Source organism: Moschus berezovskii, chromosome 15, assembly GCF_049115385.1.
Source record: "Moschus berezovskii isolate FMDL1 chromosome 15, NW_MosBer_1.0, whole genome shotgun sequence".
NCBI lineage: Eukaryota > Metazoa > Chordata > Mammalia > Artiodactyla > Moschidae > Moschus > Moschus berezovskii.
Genome location: NC_142474.1, coordinates 47,512,583 through 47,523,088, shown reverse-complemented (window position 1 = coordinate 47,523,088; position 10,506 = coordinate 47,512,583). Strand labels below are relative to the sequence as shown.

General features: G+C 43.8%; 1 pseudogene; it reads left to right on the top strand.

Annotated features, from left to right (window-relative positions):
- Positions 1 to 6,586: 6,586 nt before the first annotated feature.
- LOC148775438 (patched domain-containing protein 3-like) overlaps positions 6,587 to 10,506 on the top strand; it is a 93,633-nt pseudogene continuing 89,713 nt past the window's right edge.

Here is a 10,506-nt window from a genome sequence, read left to right as displayed (position 1 = left end):
ATAGATGGAAAAACAGTGGAAACAGTGTCAGACTTTGTTTTTTTGGGGTCCAAAATCACTGCAGATGCTGATTGCAGCCATGAAATTAAAAGACGCTTGCTCCTTGGAAGAAAAGTTATGACCAACCTTGATAGTATATTAAAAAGCAGAGACATTACTTTGCCAACCAAGGTCCGTCTAGTCAAGGCAATGGTTTTTCCCGTGGTCATGTATGGATGTGAGAGTTGGACTGTGAAGAAAGCTGATCGCTGAAGAATTGATGCTTTTGAACTGTGGTGCTGGAGAAGACTCTTGAGAGTCCCTTGGACTGCAAGGAGATCCAACCAGTCCATTCTAAAGGAGATCAATCCTGGGTGTTCATTGGAAGGACTGATGCTAAAGCTGAAGCTCCAATACTTTGGCCACCTCATGCGAAGAGTTGACTCACTGGAAAAGACTCTGATGCTGGGAAGGACTGAGGGCACAGTGAACTAAAATGGACTGGAATGGGTGAATTTTCTGTGATTATTATTTCAGTGTGTCTGCCTTCTAATGCCCTCTTGCAATACCTACCGTCTTATTTGGGTTTCTCTTACCTTGGTCGCGGGGTATCTCTTCACAGATGCTCCAGCAAAGCGCAGCTGCTGCACCTTACCTTGGACGAGGGGTATCTCCTCACAGCTGCCCCTCCTGATCTTGCACGTGGAGTAGCTCCTCTCGGCCCTCCTGCACCCGCGCAGCCACCACCACTTGGACGTGGGGTAGCTCCTCTCAGCCGCCGCCCCTGGCCTCGGGCATGGGGTAGCTCCTCTCAGCTACGCGACACTGGGCTCCGAGCACGCAGACATGACGCCAGGCTCTGCGACTGACCACGCGCAGAAGCGTGGCTGAGAGGAGCTACCCAATGCCTGAGACGAGGGGTGGCGGCCAAGAAGTAGGTGCTAGGAGAAAAATTAAGGTGAAAGGGGGGGCTCTGATTATACATCAAGGGGGGATGTCTCCATGATTATTGTAACAGGGGCAGCCTGACCTCAACTACAATCTCCATTTGTCATCTGTAGGGAGGGAAGTCTCCAGGAGACCTGGTTTTCATTAGCAATAGTTTCGTCACTCTTGGGCAGGGTTCAGGCCCAGTTTACATCCTGTCTTTAAGATGGATGACAGGCCTCAAGATGGAGTCTCTCCTGCTTTCCTCACAAAAGTAACACAATATTGTAAAGCAATTATTCTCCAAGTAAATAAATAGAAACCTCCTGAAAGGCTGTTGCTGAGCTATGAAAGAGGCTGGGATTCTTGGCCTCCAGAGGAGAGGAATTCAATCCGGGACCAGTGACGAGACTTGATCGTTCAGAGCTTTTGTGTGATAAAGTTTTATTAAAGTATAAAAGAGATAGACAAAGGTTCTGACATAGAAATTAGGAGGAGGCAGAAAGAGTGGCCCCCTGCTAGTCTTCAGCAGTATGTTATATTCCTATCAGTAGGCTGTTAATTCGGAGAAGGCAATGGCAAGCCACTCCAGTACTCTTGCCTAGAAAATCCCATGGATGGAGGAGCCTGGTACGCTGCAGTCCGTGGGGTCGCTGAGGGTCGGACACGACTGAGCGACTTCACTTTCACTTTTCACTTTCACACATTGGAGAAGGAAATGGCAACCCACTCCAGTGTTCTTGCCTGGAGAATCCCAGGGACAGGGGAGCCTGATGGGCTTCCGTCTATGGGGTCACACAGAGTCGGACACGACTGAAGTGACTTAGCAGCAGCAGCAGCAGCAGCAGGCTGTTAATTAGAGAAAGGAAATGTCTCAAAACTCAGAGTGTTATCAGGCCCCTCATCCAAAACATACATTTTGAGATAACATTGGCACAAGGTGAGTTGTCTCAGGCCATAAAATGATTGACATGAATTTTGAAGAAAGGCAGGTTTCCAAGCAAAGACATAGTCTTATTAACATAACTTAAAAGAATATTTGCAAGAGTAAAATATACTGGTTTGTCAAGTGGGTTCTGAGTCTTAGGTGGAACCAATCTGAAGAAAGAGTGTTCAGTTCAGTCGCTCAGTTGTGTCTGACTGTTTGTGACCCCATGGACTGCAGCATGCCAGGCCTGGACCAAACACCAGCTTCCGGAGTTTACTCAAACTCATCTCTATTGAGTTGGTGATGCCATCCAACCACCTCATCCTCCGTTGTCCCCTTCTCCTCCCACCCCCAATCTTTCCTAGCATCAGGGTCTTTTCAAATGAGGCAGTCCTTTGCATCAGGTGGCCAAAGTATCGCAGCTTCAGCTTCAGCATCAGTCCTTCCAATGAATATTCAGGACTGATTTCCTTTAGGATGGACTGGTTGGATCTCCTTGCAGTCCAAGGGACTCTCAAGAGTCTTCGCCAGCACCACAGTTCAAAAGCATCAATTCTTCGGTCCCCAGCTTTCTTTATAGTCCAACTCTCACATCCATACATGACTACTGTAAAAAACATAGCTTTGACTAGACAGATCTTTGATAGCAAAGAAATGTCTCTGCTTTTTAATATTCTGTCTTGGTTGGTCATAACTTTTCTTCCAAGGAGCAAGAGTCTTTTAATTTCATGGCTGCAATCACCATCTGCAGTGATTTTGGAGCCCCCCAAAATAAAGTCTGTCACTGTTTCCATTGTTTCCCCATCTATTTGCCATGAAGTGATGGGACTGGATGCCATGATCTAAGTTTTCTGAATGTTGAGCTTTAAGCCAACTTTTTCACTCTCCTCTTTTACTTTCATCAAGAGGCTCTTTAGTTCTTCTTTGCTTTCTGCCATAAGGGTGGTGTTATCTGCATATCTTAGGTTATTGGTATTTCTCCCGGTTATCTTGATGCCAGCTTGTGCTTCATCCTGTCCAACATTTCTCATGATGTACTCTGCATATAAATCAAATAAGCAGGGTGACAATATACAGCCTTGACATACATCTTTCCTAATTAGGAACCAGTCTGTTGTTACATTTCCAGTTCTAACTGTTGCTTCCTGACCTGCATACAGATTTCTCAAGAGGCATGTCAGGTGCTCTGGTTTCCCATCTGTTTAAGAATTTCCACAGTTTATTGTGATCCACACAGTCAAAGGCTTTGGCATAGTCAGTAAAGCAGAAATAGATGTTTTTCTGGAACTCTCTTGCTTTCTCAGTGATCCAACGGATGTTGGCAATTTGATCTCTGTTTCTTCTGCCTTTTCTAAATCCAGCTTGAACATATGGACGTTCACAGTTCATGTACTGTTGAAGGCTGGCTTGGAGAATTTTGAGCATTACATTGCTAGCGTGTGCGATGAGTGCAATTGTGTGGTAGTTGGAGCATTCTTTGTCATTGCCTTTCTTTGGGATTGGAATGAAAACTGACCTTTTCTAGTCCTGTGGCCCCTGCTTGGTTTTTCAGATTTGTTGGCATTTGAATGTAGCACTTTCACAGTATCATCTTTTAGGATCTGAAATAGTTCAACTGGAATTCCATCACCTCCACTAGCTTTGTTCATAGTGATGCTTCCTAAGACCCACTTGACTTACATTTTAGGATGTCTGGCTCGAGGTGAGTGATCACACCATCCTGATTATCTGGACTGTGAAGATCTCTGTCGTGAAGAAAGACAGAGTCTAGGGTAAATATATAGTTCATTAACATAGGTTAAGAAAAACATTTCCACAAAAAAATGCTTTGCTTAGCTCAAGGTTTGAGAAAAGTTAAGTTCAAATGGAACCAGGTGTAGTGATAGCAACACAGAATTTTAAAAGAAATCTCCTTTTAAATTTGTATAGAGAAGGGAAAAAATCTGACACTTGTAGTACTTGTAGTTTGTTTCCTCCTGCCGCTTAAGAGAGAGATAGAAATGTCTAACACTTGCAGCCTATTTTCTCCCTTTGGAGACCCCTAGCCTTCCTGCCTGTTACCTTCTCACTCCCATCTTTTGTTTCAGCAAATGTGAGCTCAGCTTACACTGAGGTCTCTCTGCTATTGCAGTAGCCTGAATAAAATGTTTGGCCACCTTAAAAAATAAAATGTATACTTAAATGTATAGCTGAATCACTGTGCTGTACACCATAAATTAACACAACTATAAATCAACTATGCTTCAACAATTTAAAAAAGGAATATATGGACATTTTAAATATTATATTATATTTGATTATAATTATATTAGATTATAATTACTGCAAGGGAAAGTGAAAATGAAAGTCGCTCAGTGGTGTCCGACTCTTTTCGACCCCATGGACTATATAGTTCATAATACTGGAGTGGGAGCCTTTCCCTTCTCTAGGGGATCTTCCCAACCCAGGGATCAAACCCAGGTCTCCCGCATTCCAGGCAGATTCTTTACCAGCTGAGACACAAGGGAAGCCCTAGTGCAAGGGAAACGACTGTTTATTATATAACAAAATCCAGAACTCATTTAAAAAATTAAGTTAATTCAACTACAAACATAAGGCTTGGCAACCAGGAAAATGGGGATGGGAGAACAGGGTAGGGGGATATTTATCGCTCAAAATACAGGAACAAGTGATTGTTTCCTTAGTACATGAATAGTTTCTGTAGTGAAGAAGAAAATTTGAATCGCCCAAAAGGGAAACCAGGAAAAGGTTAAGATGACAATTTACCCAAAGAGGAAATATGGTGAGTCTAAGTAACAAATTAAGAAGCACAAGCTGGAATCAAGATTGCTGGGAGAAATATCAATAATCTCAGATATGCAGATGACACTACCCTTATGGCAGAAAGTGAAGAGGAACTCAAAAGCCTCTTGATGAAAGTGAAAGAGGAGAGTGAAAAGGTTGGCTTGAAGCTCAACATTCAGAAAACAAAGATCATGGCATCTGGTCCCATCACTTCATGGGAAATAGATGGAAAAACAGTGGAAACAGTGTCAGACTTTATTTTTCTGGGCTCTAAAATCAATGCAGATGCTGATTGCAGCCATGAAATTAAAAGACGCTTACTCCTTGGAAGGAAAGTTATGACCAACCTTGATAATATATTGAAAAGCAGGGAAATTACTTTGCCAACAAAGGTCTGTCTAGTCAAGGCTATGGTTTTTCCTGTGGTCATGTATGGATGTGAGAGTTGGACTGTGAAGAAAGCTGATCACCGAAGAATTGATGCTTTTGAACTGTGGTGTTGGAGAAGACTCTTGAGAGTCCCTTGGACTGCAAGGAGATCCAACCAGTCCATTCTAAGGGAGATCGATCCTGGGTGTTCATTGGAAGGACTGATGCTAAAGCTGAAACTGCGATACTTTGGCCACCTCATGCGACGAGTTGACTCACTGGAAAAGACTCTGATGCTGGGAAAGGTTGGGGGTGGGAGGAGAAGGGGACGACCGAGAATGAGATGGCTGGATGGCATCACCGACTCTGTGGACATGAGTTTGAGTGAACTCCGGGAGTTGGTGATGGACAGGGTGGCCTGGTGTGCTGTGATTCATGGGATCGTGGAGAGTCGGACATGACTGAGCGACTGAACTGAACTGAACTGAAGTAACAAATTAAAAAAGGAAAATCAAAATAAGATACCAATGACACAAATCACTTTAATAACATTCTGGGATAGACTGTGCAAAAAAGAACTTCATGAGGGTGTAAATTGATACAACTTGTATGAGTGAGTGAGTGAAGTCACTCAGTGGTGTCCAACTCTTTGTGACCCCGAGGCCCATAGCCTGCCAGGTTCTTCTGTCCACTGGATTTTCTAGGCAAGGATACTGGAGTGGGTTGGCATTCCTTTCTCCAGGGGATCTTCCCCACCCAGGGATCAAACCCACATCTCTGGTGTCTCCTGCATTGCAAGCAGATTTTTTACCTGCTGAGCAATTGGGAAAGTCCGACTTCTATGAATTTTATCAATAACTCTGAAATTTAAAATGGGATATCCTTTGGTCCAGTAAAACCCCTTCTATAAAATTATCTCACAAATACCGTTCTTGTGTTCTTAGAAAAAGATTAGTTCACTTAGTACTGTCCATATCAGCAAAACATTCTAAACAACCTACAGATCTATCAATAGTGTTATGGCTAATTTATGTTTCACCCATGCTATGGAAAATTATAAAGCAACTCAAAAGAATAAGGTAAATCTACATATAGTTACATGTTAAGATCCTTTGATGTATTTGGTGAAAAATGTCATCTGCATACACAGATTTTTTTTGTTGTTTTTTTGCTCAGTCCTGTCTGACTCTTTGCCACCCCATGGACTATACAGTCCATGGAATTCTCCAGGCCAGAATACTGGAGTGGGTAGCCTTTCCATTCTCCAGGGGATCTTCCCAACCCAGGGATCAAACCCAGCTCTCTCATACACAGATAGTGCAATAATATTTATGGAAAAGATATACTTGCATATATCTGGATATGCTTGCAAATGCAAAGAAAACAGTTTGTAAGGATAAGGGCCCACTTTCTAACACTTCTGTTAAGAAGAGGAATGCGATAAAAGGAAGTTTTAGAACTGGGGTTTGGGTTCTTCCTTTCCCACTTTTTATTTTATGCATTTACTTCTAACTTTTTACAAGGAGAATGTTATGTCTGTAAAGAATAAAAATAAGAAACTGTGCTGGACCAGGTTCACCAAAGTCTTACCTGAGAACCATGCTTCTGGATGATCCTCTCAAAGGTGAACTCTGCCACTTAGAACACAGGGAAAATCTGTGCCTTTCGTGTGTGTGTGTGTGAGAGTGTGTGTGTTTGAGTGTGACTGTGTGTGTTTGAGTGTGAATGTGTGTGTGTGTGTGTATACCCAAACAAGCCAAATTCTCCCAATCAATTGTAGGTTGTGTAAGCACTCATTTCATTTGCCTTTAAGAAGTGCCTCTTGTATTAACTAAATCCTGAGATGATGGGTGCCAGGGACAAATTGGTGGCTAGTTAGAACATGGCATTTGGTCCCATCACATAATGGCAAATAGATGGGGAAACAATAGAAACAGTGACAGACTTTATTTTGGGGGCTCCAAAATCACTGCAGATGGTGACTGAAGCTGTGAAATTAAGAGACACTTGCTCCTTGGAAGAAAAGCTATGACCAACCTAGACAGCATATTAAAAAGCAGTGATATTACTTTGCTACCAAAGGTCTGTCTAGTCAAAGCTATGGTTTTTCCAGTAGTTATGTATGGATTTGAGAACTGGACTATAAAGAAAGCTGAGCATTTAAGAATTGATGCTTTTGAAGTGTGGTGTTGGAGACTCTTGGACTACAGGGAGATCCAAGCAGTCCATCCTAAAGGAAATCAGTCCTGAATATTCATTGGAAGGACTGATGCTGAAGCTGAAGCTGCAATACTTTGGCCACCTATGCGAAGAACTGACTCCTTGAAAAAGACCCTGATGCTGGGAGAGACTGAAGGCAGGAGGAGAAGGGGAGGACAGAGGATGAGATGGTTGGAAGGCATCACCGACTCCATGGACATGAGTTCGAGCAAGCTCCGGGTGTTGGTGAAGGACAGGGAGGCCTGCCGTGCCGCAGTCCATGGGGTCGTAAAGAGTCGTACGTGACTGAATGACAGAACTAAACTGAGGCTACCATGTGACTGCCAACGACGTTCTAGCATCCCGGCACGAGCAGCCCGGGTTCAAACGGATTCGCTTAGAAGTTCCCCAGGAAACCGTTGGGTGGGTGGAGAGGAGTGCTCGGTCCAACGGCTCCTTCTGATCTTCTGTGCTCTTTCCTTCCTGGAAATGAGCCTTAATCCCTCGAAGGTTGCACCAGAGCCAGAGCGGGACGCGGGGCAACAGCCTGGGTCCGAGTCCCAGGGGTCCGGGTTGGAGCTGGGGCCTGACCCGGACAGCGAGAGCTGGCTGCCCGCAGGGCCTGGCCCAGAGCCGGAACCACCCGCGGCCTCCGGTCAAGACCGGGAACCGAGCTTGGCTGGGTGGTCGGGCAGAGCGCACAGCCCCCTCCCGAGTCGCGGCGGAGGATCCGCCACCTCCGGCCAGCATCGCGGGCTGAAAACCAACTGGCCCAGCGGCCCCGCTGCCACACCAGCTGCCTGGAGGCGCCACTGTCCCGGGCCTTTCGGTAGGTGACCTGGAAGGCGGGACTCGCACCCATGGATCTGCTGCTGCCCATGACGTTAAAGGCCTTTCTCGGCACTGGCCTGACTTACCAACTCCAGGATGAAGAAGATGACCTCGAGGAGCAGTACATCCCGGTAGGGAGCCCCGGCAAGGGTGAGTGATGCTTTGTGCAGGACATTTCACCGCCAACGACTCTCTCTCATCTTCTCCGTCTCTAGGAAGAGCACCGAGGTCAATTATGCCTCCATCCTAGTGGTCTCCAACACCGAGACACTGCTGGAGCTGGAAATCTTAGAAGAAATTTGCAAGATGGATGACCCGGTGCAGGTTTTGATTGTGACACAGAACAGTGGAACCCAGATCCCCTACAACAAGGTATGGACTAAGAACCAGGGCTCCTGTGTCCCCCCCCCACCCCCCCACCCCCCGCTCCAATCCAGTCTTGTTCGCCTGGAAAACGAATAAGGGCCTCAACCTGAAAACCATCACCTTCCCCATCTATAGCCAAGCCAGTCAGATCATTTACCTGGCCATCCTGGGAGGAACTGCGGGAGGATTGGGCTGAGCCAGTTACTCCTCCAGGCCAAAGCCATGTGGCTGCAATACTACCTGAAGACAGGAGAAAGAGAGGAAAACTAAGGTAGCAAGGCGTGGATGATCCATTTCCTGAGAAGATTGGCAGACTTGAAAAGAGTCTGCCCTTGAAGAAAATCAAGGTACCTAGTGGCTGGGCTGGGAGGCCAGGAGAAGGTGGGAAGGTTAAGAGGACTTGTTCCAAGGACCATAGCAGCAGCACTCTCAGGTTATCAGATAGAGTCCTTGACTGGAAGCTTGGTGTGCTCTGCTCTAATTGATCCTTAATCCAACCTTCTTAAAATGGCACACTGAAAAAAGCCAGGAAAGAATCTAAAAAAAAAGTGGATATGTGTATAACTGATTCACTTTGCTGTACACATGAAACTAACACAACATTGTAAAGCAACTATACTACAATAATTTTTTTTATTAAATTAAAAAGAGATAGGTCCCTAAAAAAAAAAAAAAAAAGAAGAATGCCACAAATCTTAAATCCTTGATAGAATTCTGGTTAAAAACACAAATTGTACATTCTCAGGGTAGGTTTGTTCAGTACAGATGTTGATCTTCAAGTTTAATTTGGTTTTCTGGTCAAATTGCTCTGAAATTCTTACTTCCAGTTTAAGCCTTTGCTGTTTCTGGGGGCCTCCTAAACTTTGGAGTTCATTAGAATAAAAAGACAAAACTTTAAATAAAAGTTACATGATATTTTTGAGAAAGAAAGATGAGCATTTAAAAAGTAAATTATAGCATAGTGCCAGGCACATATTAGCTGTTCAGTAATTTTTGGGCTGGCAAACCTAGTACTCTGAATAAAACTGGTGAAAATGAGAAGACACCTTCTGGAAAAAGCCTTTTAATACTCAGTTTCTGAAATGGTGTTTGTGCAGTTAAAATAGTAAAAGATAACAACCTAATAGAAGTTTAGAAAAAGTCATAATGTCTATAGTAATTAATGCTTTCACAGTTTTGTATAAGATTCAGATTTTGTATGTTCAGGAGTTTTAAACTTTAGATTTTTGAAAGAAGCTTTGAAAAGCATGCCAGAGATTTGTGGGAAGAAGCAAATCTTTATTACCTTCTATATTCTAAAATCATAATCCATATATTTTGATTTTTTACTGAATTTTAATGTTTAAATCAATAAACTGTGTTGTAATATCATATATAACTCACACACAATATCAGAATTGAAGGTTATTTACCTGACTATGTTTTTGTGGCAGGTCCTCTACTTTATATCACTTTCTAGACAACTGGAATTTGAGGCAACTTCTATGGCAGTGGTCCCTTTGTTTCAGCTGGCATACCTTCTAATCATATTGGTTGCAATTGTATCACGTTAAAGGTAAAACAATTTTATTAGTAAACTCTAAAATATATTTTATTGTGCAATAAATGTAATGTCTAGATATGTCTGGATAGTATGTAATTTCCTCTTCACAGCAAAGATTTGACACACAGTGGAACAATGTTACAGCTCTGTTATGGCTCAGAGTTTTATTCAGCAAGCAAAGGAAACTATACCCTCAAGGTATGAGGGCAGGCTGACCCCAAAGGGGAAGCCTCAATCCATCTTGGCTTCCTGTTTTTATACATTTGTCTCCTCCCCCTGAGTCTGCACTATGTAAACCGGGCTAGCCAGGAGGGCTGTTTGTTTCACTTGAGGTTCTCACTTCGGTCCTCAGGTTTTCTTTTGTTCCATTTTTGCGTGCTTTTTCCTTTCTTGTCTTTTAGCCACCACCATTTGGAACTCCTTTTTCCTATTCTAACTATCTAACATTCCCACCTCAAGAGATGGGAGGCCCAATTCTTTGGGAAGTGGGGCGTTGAGCTCTCCCTGGCTACTTCCTGCTGATGTGGGATGGTGAGGGGAAAAGGACCTCCCTTCTTGCTAGTCTGAAGCCTCAGAGTCC